Source organism: Prosopis cineraria, unplaced genomic scaffold (genome assembly GCF_029017545.1).
Source record: "Prosopis cineraria cultivar Desert tree isolate PC_DT_omini unplaced genomic scaffold, ASM2901754v1 PC968, whole genome shotgun sequence".
Lineage (NCBI taxonomy): Eukaryota > Viridiplantae > Streptophyta > Magnoliopsida > Fabales > Fabaceae > Prosopis > Prosopis cineraria.
The window spans coordinates 20,001-27,432 of NW_026556293.1; positions in this window are offsets into that span (position 1 = coordinate 20,001).

The window sequence follows — 7,432 nt, forward strand, 5'->3', positions numbered from 1 at the left end:
CAGGCATTTTGAAAATTGGTGGTGATTCCATTGGCTAAAATTGGTCTACCTTCCAAAATTGTTTGCCTCTAACAGGCTATAACTTAGCCATATAATTGTCAAGATAGGTGGTTTTATGGTAAAAGTGAGATATTTGGGTGCTTGGGTCTATCTTTGCATCATAAAAGGCACAGATGGCATGTTGGCAGGGTATTCCAATGAGATCCCAAATCCTACATGTGCACATTTTACTATTGAGAAATACCGTATGCCTATCAGGACCTTCTGTAACTTCATAACTACGGTCACTATTGAAATAGACCCTACACTTCACAGCTATATCCCTGTTCGTATCAAATAACTCTAAACACTTAGGGCTAAAATCCCTAATCCACTTCTATACATTCTTTTTAGCGTCAGCTGTAACATCCTGATTTTTTATATAATAAAGAAATTGTGGAATTTAGGTTTTGAGAAAAAAATGATAATAATAGGAATTTATATTATTTGAGGTTATTTAGAAATAATATTATGGTTAGGTATTTAATTATAAATTTAAAAATTTAAATTTAAAACCACATAAGCAATATTTAGTTAAGATATAATACATAAATAATTTTTTTTATGTATGTGTTGAAAAAAAAAGAGAGAAGGTAGAAGGAACAAAAAAAAGGGGGTGGAAGGTTGTTGTTTCTAAGTCCCACATTGGTTAGATGAGGGAAGAGAAGAGGTGCCTTCATGTATAAAAAGGAGGGGGTGTGTGCATTAGGAAGCATGAGAGACTAAGATACAATTTAGAGAAAATTACAACTTTTGGCCCAAAGGTTTGAATAATTAAATTCAAACCTATAGTTTTTTTTAAATATAATTTTGGGACTCACAATCCCATTTTATATTATTTTTCTCTCTTCCTCTCACGTTGCTCGGCGTTTTCTCACAAGGGGGGATTATTTTCTTTTTCTTCAGGTATGTTCTAACTTTCCTGTTTAGATTAGCATTTAAAAATTTATTTAATTACAAAATTAATTTTATAGTTATTTTCTAAATAATATTAGCTTTCTAGTGATATGATTATTTTGTAGGATAGAGTAAATATTTTGATTAGGATTTTTCTATAGGATAGTTAATCTGATGATATGATGGATTAAAAATATAGCTTAAAATTCTTAGGGATATAGTAAATATTATAGAATATTTTCTTGAGGTTGAAACTCATGTTTAAGAATTTTTGAGTTAAAATCTAGATCTATATGATTGAATTTATGTGGAATCTGAGACGTAGGGATAAACCTATGATTATTAAATATTTATTTAAGTATGAATAGGTATTTTTGAGGTTATAGAAAGGTGATTTGAGGCTTCAGGATAATTCTAAAATTTTTAATTTATTTTTGGATGAATTTTTAGAATGTAGAAGGATGAAATTGTGATACTAGAAGTGAATTGAGGATAAAAAAAAATAGTTCATTAGGGTACGAGAATTTTAGAAAAGAATTTGGGAAGTTAAATGAGGCATAAATCTTAAATTAGTGTTAATATGGACTATAGATTTAAGACTTTCTAACTCTTTAAATTAGAGTTATTTATTTTAATGTAAAATTAATATATAGTATTGTGAAAAAATTATGTAGATTATATTGACAAAGATAGTGGTGAAAAAGGAGTTGTGAAGGGGAACTTGTTATTCAAGACACAAGGTAACCATTATTAATGTGTTGTGATGAGTGTGTTTGTGAATAGTTATGTGTTGTTTTGTTGTTTGGAAAAATTATGAATTATTAAAAATAAATACTGTATATACTTGTTTGAAATTATTTGCCAAGTGGGTTAAAAATTTATTTTTTATTTATCATGATGAGATATTATTGTTCGGATATATTCCTGTTTGGATATTTGAATGATGCATGACTTGTCAGGGTATTTAAATGTATGGTGTTAATGGGAATTTCTGTTCGGTTAATTATTACCACGTGGTAAGCCCTCATTGGACCCAATGAGTGGCGTGTCGCTTGGTCCAACTCACCTTTGGCCGGGTGATTTTGGCGTCCGAGCATGGTGAAAGGAGGATATAAGGTGCAGTCATGCAATTAAATACTTGTTCGGTTTGTTTGAAAATATTGTTCGGTTAAATGTTTTGTGTGCCCACTTAGCAATCCCATGATTAGTTACATCCGCATGCATCATTACATATTAATTTTTGGTTACTGGGACTTTTAAGTCTCATTCCCCGTGGTTAATATTTTTACAGGAGCGACTCCGGCCGAGAAAGCACCAGAGGTGTAATTATGGTGTATGAGACACCATCTTTTGCGTTGCCTCTTATTTGGATTATACAATGTATCTTGTGCCAACTTAGGACATATCTTGTCTATGGAGCATGTAAACTCTAATCCTTTTTATTAAATGCATTTATATGTCCAAGAGGATTATGTCTGTCCCTTTTGATTCATGACCTAATTTAAATAACATGCTATGAGGATCATGTCTGTCCCTCATGGTTCTAATTGCCTTTTGAGATATTTTAAGACCTGTGGTATATTATCTTGGATGTATCATGGTAGAAATTTTTCTACCATGATAAGGGTATGATAAGGGTTCAATGAAAAAAAAAAATAATTTCTTGAATTAATAATTTGCGAAAAATCGGTTTGTAAATTTGAGGGTGTTACATCAGCCCATTTGCTTATCATTTTAATCCTAATTCCATCTAACATTCTAATTACAAGCAAATACCTAAAGTCATCTATCTATGAATTCATACTTTCACTAACATTGTTGTCAACATTCCAAGATATACATCTTGTGCTAAAGTATGCTCTTACCCAACTCTTAGGAGGATAAGTGACCACTGCCTCTGTTGCTTGCTTGCTTAAGCTTCCTATTGCTTTCAAATTATCTTTAAACTTCTCCTCAAATGTACTTCATGCACAAGCCCAGAACTTCTTCCTCAACTCATTGCCTCTCCATCTCTTGCTCTAATTGGCATAAATATGCCTGGCACAAAGTCTATGCTTGGCTATTGGTAGTATATTCTGCACAGCATCCATCAAGCCTTGCATATACAAGTCAATTCATATTAATAATCTCCTACCATTCTGAAAAGAATTTGAAAAAGTGTAAAATGACTAACCTTTTGTATGTCAGACATTATAGTGACCTTAGAGCCATCCCCAAGGTCTAATGACTTTTGAAGCCATTGTATGAACCAAGTCCAATTCGTGGTATCCTCTTTCTGAGTTAAGCTGAATGCTACAGGAAACAAACCATCATCAGCATCAACCCAATAGTAGTAAGTAAAATCCCTCGAGCATGTCCTTTGAGAAATGTGCCATCAAGCCCAATAATAGGTCTATACTCTACCTTCCAACTAACCTCATAAACAAAAACATAAATACTAATTAGATTTGATAAATAACTACTTCAAAACATAAACAACCATTGAAAATAACATCTTACCTTAGAAGCGTTCAAGCACATATATAGTCTGTTGAACACCCTTTTGCCATTCTCTAAAGCTTCTTTACTCACTTCCATGCTCAAATCAGAACCCGGGTTTGAAGATCTCACCTCATTACAATAAGCTTCTATATTATTGAACTCATCCTTATAACTCCCTTCTATTTCCTGCATGATTATCTTCTTAGCACACTTGTACTTGTGCAAGCTCACATGAAGGTTTCAAGTCATCCTCTACATCCTTCTTCATGTCTAATATCTTGTACTGTGGTCCCTCTTGCACCTTGTTCTTGAAGCAAGAAGCTAACCACTTAGCTGAAGCCCTTGGGTTCTTATAAACCCTATTGCATATATGCTCCAAACATTGTGTCTTCACCTTCATTCTTGGGTCTTCTCTATCTTTTGCCACATATAAGAAAAATGGGCAACCCTCTTGACATACAGCCTTTACTTTAAATGGCTCACTTTTCCTAAGCTTCAAATGTACCCCTTCGCTAATTGCATACCTATCTATAGCCCTAACAGTCTCGCCCTTATCTTTAAAGGTTTGGCCTACCATGAAAAAGGGCCTGGACTATGATCCATAATTATCTATAGGTCTCCTTTCTTCCTCCAAGGGCCTATTATCATCATCCAAGCCCATCTCAAGGCCCAACTCCTCATTTTCATACCCACTAGTTAAATCTATATCCTTAGTTGACTCCTCACTTTCTTCTCCACCATTGAAATCCTCATCCTCACTATCTTCTTCAGAGGACACTCCATCATTTACACCATTATCATGCATTACAACACCCTCACAACCCATAAATTCCTGATCCCTATCAACATTATCAAACAAATCTGTAACCTCAACCCTCCCTTCAACATTGTCAATAACATTCATCTCCTTACCCTCAAAAGAACAGTCATCATGATAATAAAAAAAATTCTCCCTCATCCCATTCAATAGAGACATCTTCAACTTCCACGGCTTCCTCACCTTTATTCTCATCCAACACTTGAACTTTACCCACCTTTTCTTTACCTTGAGAACACTCACCAGCTTCCACAACCTTCTCATTATCATAAGTACCCTTATCTCCTTTCTGATTCCCCTTACTCCCTCTACCATTAGGAGCTAAGACGCTTTCAGCTATTGAGTTATATCCACCTCAAAGTTATTCTCTCAACTCATACCACTCTTTCTGTCTCCTACTAATTGCGTCAAAGTATCTATTTATTGCATCCCAATTGGTACCCCCATTATCCCCATTAGAGGCCATCTTAGATTGTTTAGTACTAAGAGGAAAAAACATAAAGAGACAGGGGTTAAATGGACTTACACTGTGCAAATGAAAAGCAAAATCACTGAGATGGTTAGATTACTTACTTGTAAAAGCTGATGATTCATTATGATGTACTATTTACGAAGCCCTAAAGATTCGATTCTTGACTCACACAACTCTTCAAACCCCAATGCAAATCCTTAGGGCAAGAAACCAAGACTGGAACCCTCTTTGACTCTCGACTATGCACCTCAAAGTTAGATGGCTCGACTCAAACCCTCTTTTAACCTTAACTCGAACCCTAGCTCATACCAGATGGCTCGACTCAAATACTCAAACCTTCTCATGTCCTCTCCTCTTTGAACCCGAACTCGAACCAGATGGCTCGAATACAACTCCCTAGCTCGAACCATGTAATGAATTAGCAAGGAAAAATTACAATTAAAAAGCCACGTGTAAATTCCTAGGTCAAACTTTTAATTTAACAGTCAACATCCATCAGATTTAATGTTAGGGCAACATTGCACCATTGTTGAAACTTTCAGAGCAACATTGCTCCTAAAAAAAGTTTAGAATACCAGGCACCCTTAGAGGAAAAGTTACAGGGCATTTTAGCCCTTTTGCCCTGATGTAAAATAAATTATTCCCACAATTTGATATACTATATAAATGTTTAATATATCTTGATCTAAACTAACATCCACGATTTAAAATGAAATGATTCCGTGCATCTTATTATACTCAAAACAAGTTGTTGTTGTTGTTGATACCTATGATGTAAAATAAATCATTCCCACAATTTGGTATACTATATAAATGTTTAATATAAACATTGTCATGTCTGATAATATAATGTTTAATATATCTTGATCTAAACTAACATCCACGATTTAAAATGAAATGATTCCACGCATCTTATTATACTCAAACAATAACAAGTTGATTGGTTTTCCATTTCAAATCCACCCTTTGCACACAACAACCAGTCTATTGATCAATAAAAACCAGTCAACCGCATTCAATCACACTTTTTTTAAAAAAAAAATTGTTTGTTGGTATTCCCATCTTTACCAATATCCAAGTTGTTTAGTTATATGGTTTATTTTATTTTATTTTCCTTGTTACAGTGATTAATTATGTTTCTTAAATATTTTTCTTTTCATTATAATTGGGTGAATGATTAAGAGATTTTTATTTTTATTATATATAATTAATTTATCATATTAATAAATAAAAATAATGTTAATTAAATACATATATTTAAATAATAATATATTTATTGACATGCGTGTGTGGGGGGCTTAAATATTATACATCTAATTTATCAGTTAAAGACTGAAGATCCCTTTCAACTTAACAAGCAACAATAAGGTTGCATGTTTTGGTGGACCTAACATTAGAAACAAAATTTACAAATTAGTAACAATATTTTTATTGACAAACTTATTCTGTCACTAACCTATTTAATGATGGGCTTATTCTATCGTTAATCCATTTAGCGATGTAATTGGCATTGATTAGCTTCCATCACTAATCTAATGTTTTTTAGTGTAATATACGAACAGATGGGTGACTTTAAAGATTGGTCTCCAAGCATAAATGAATTTGCAATGAGAAACTAAGGATTGCAATTTAACATGGTATGAGTCAAATCAAACTTGTAGCAATGCGTGACTTGATTTGAGAAGAAGGCCCACGTCTAATTGGATTAGACTTTATGTGAGTGTGTGTGTCTTTATATAAAAGTGAAACAGCCCTAAAACTCAAGGTTTTCTTTTTAATGAAATAAAACTCAATATTTTAAGATTATATATTAAAAGTTGGGGTAATGGTAATGAGGGTTCCCAAATTTGAAAAAATAGTGGTGAGTGCCAACAACTGAAGGTTCATCTATTCATAAGTAAATTAATGAACCTTCATTTGTGAATAGATGAACTTTCAATCGTGTTTGGTCCTCACTACTATTTTTTCATCTCTAGTAGCTCTCACTGCAATTTTACTTGACAGTAGTTTCACACGCCATGAAAAATAAACACATATGCAATGATATGTAAGTAATGTTAAGAAAATCATATATTGGTCATTGAATCATTTGTGGCACCAATTCATGGTTCAATTGCCGGACCAATCATGATCATAAATTGGTATATTTTGAATAATATATGTTTTAAATAAAAATAAATAATTATATATAATAATAAAAATGAATGCTTGAATTTCAAACAAAATAATATATATATATATATATAAAATTTAAAAAGTAATATTAATCAATATTCCATCATTTTATCCAAAATATTATAATTTCATAATTTACAATTTTAAAATATGTATATATACACATAATTCACACATATTTCTTGTATATTTTTTCTTTTTTCTTCATTTAACAATACTTATTAGATATAGATATGTAAAATTATAGTTTAGAAATATGAATTAATTTTTTAAAAAAATTAAAATAAAAAAGTAAAATAATGTGACTAGTTCAACTTGTTTATCTACTAATTTTTACTGGCTCAAGGCTGGTTTGATTGATTCTTGGTCAGTTCTTAAATATATTGCTTTCCTACATTGATTAAACCAGACTTGGGATTGATTCTCAATTCAACAAACCAGTCCAATCCAATTTTCAGAACCCAATATGTAAATAAGCCTAAGGGACCTAAGTGGATGATGGATCACTGTTGAGAGATTGATTTGTTTATATTTGTTGTTGAGCATTATTG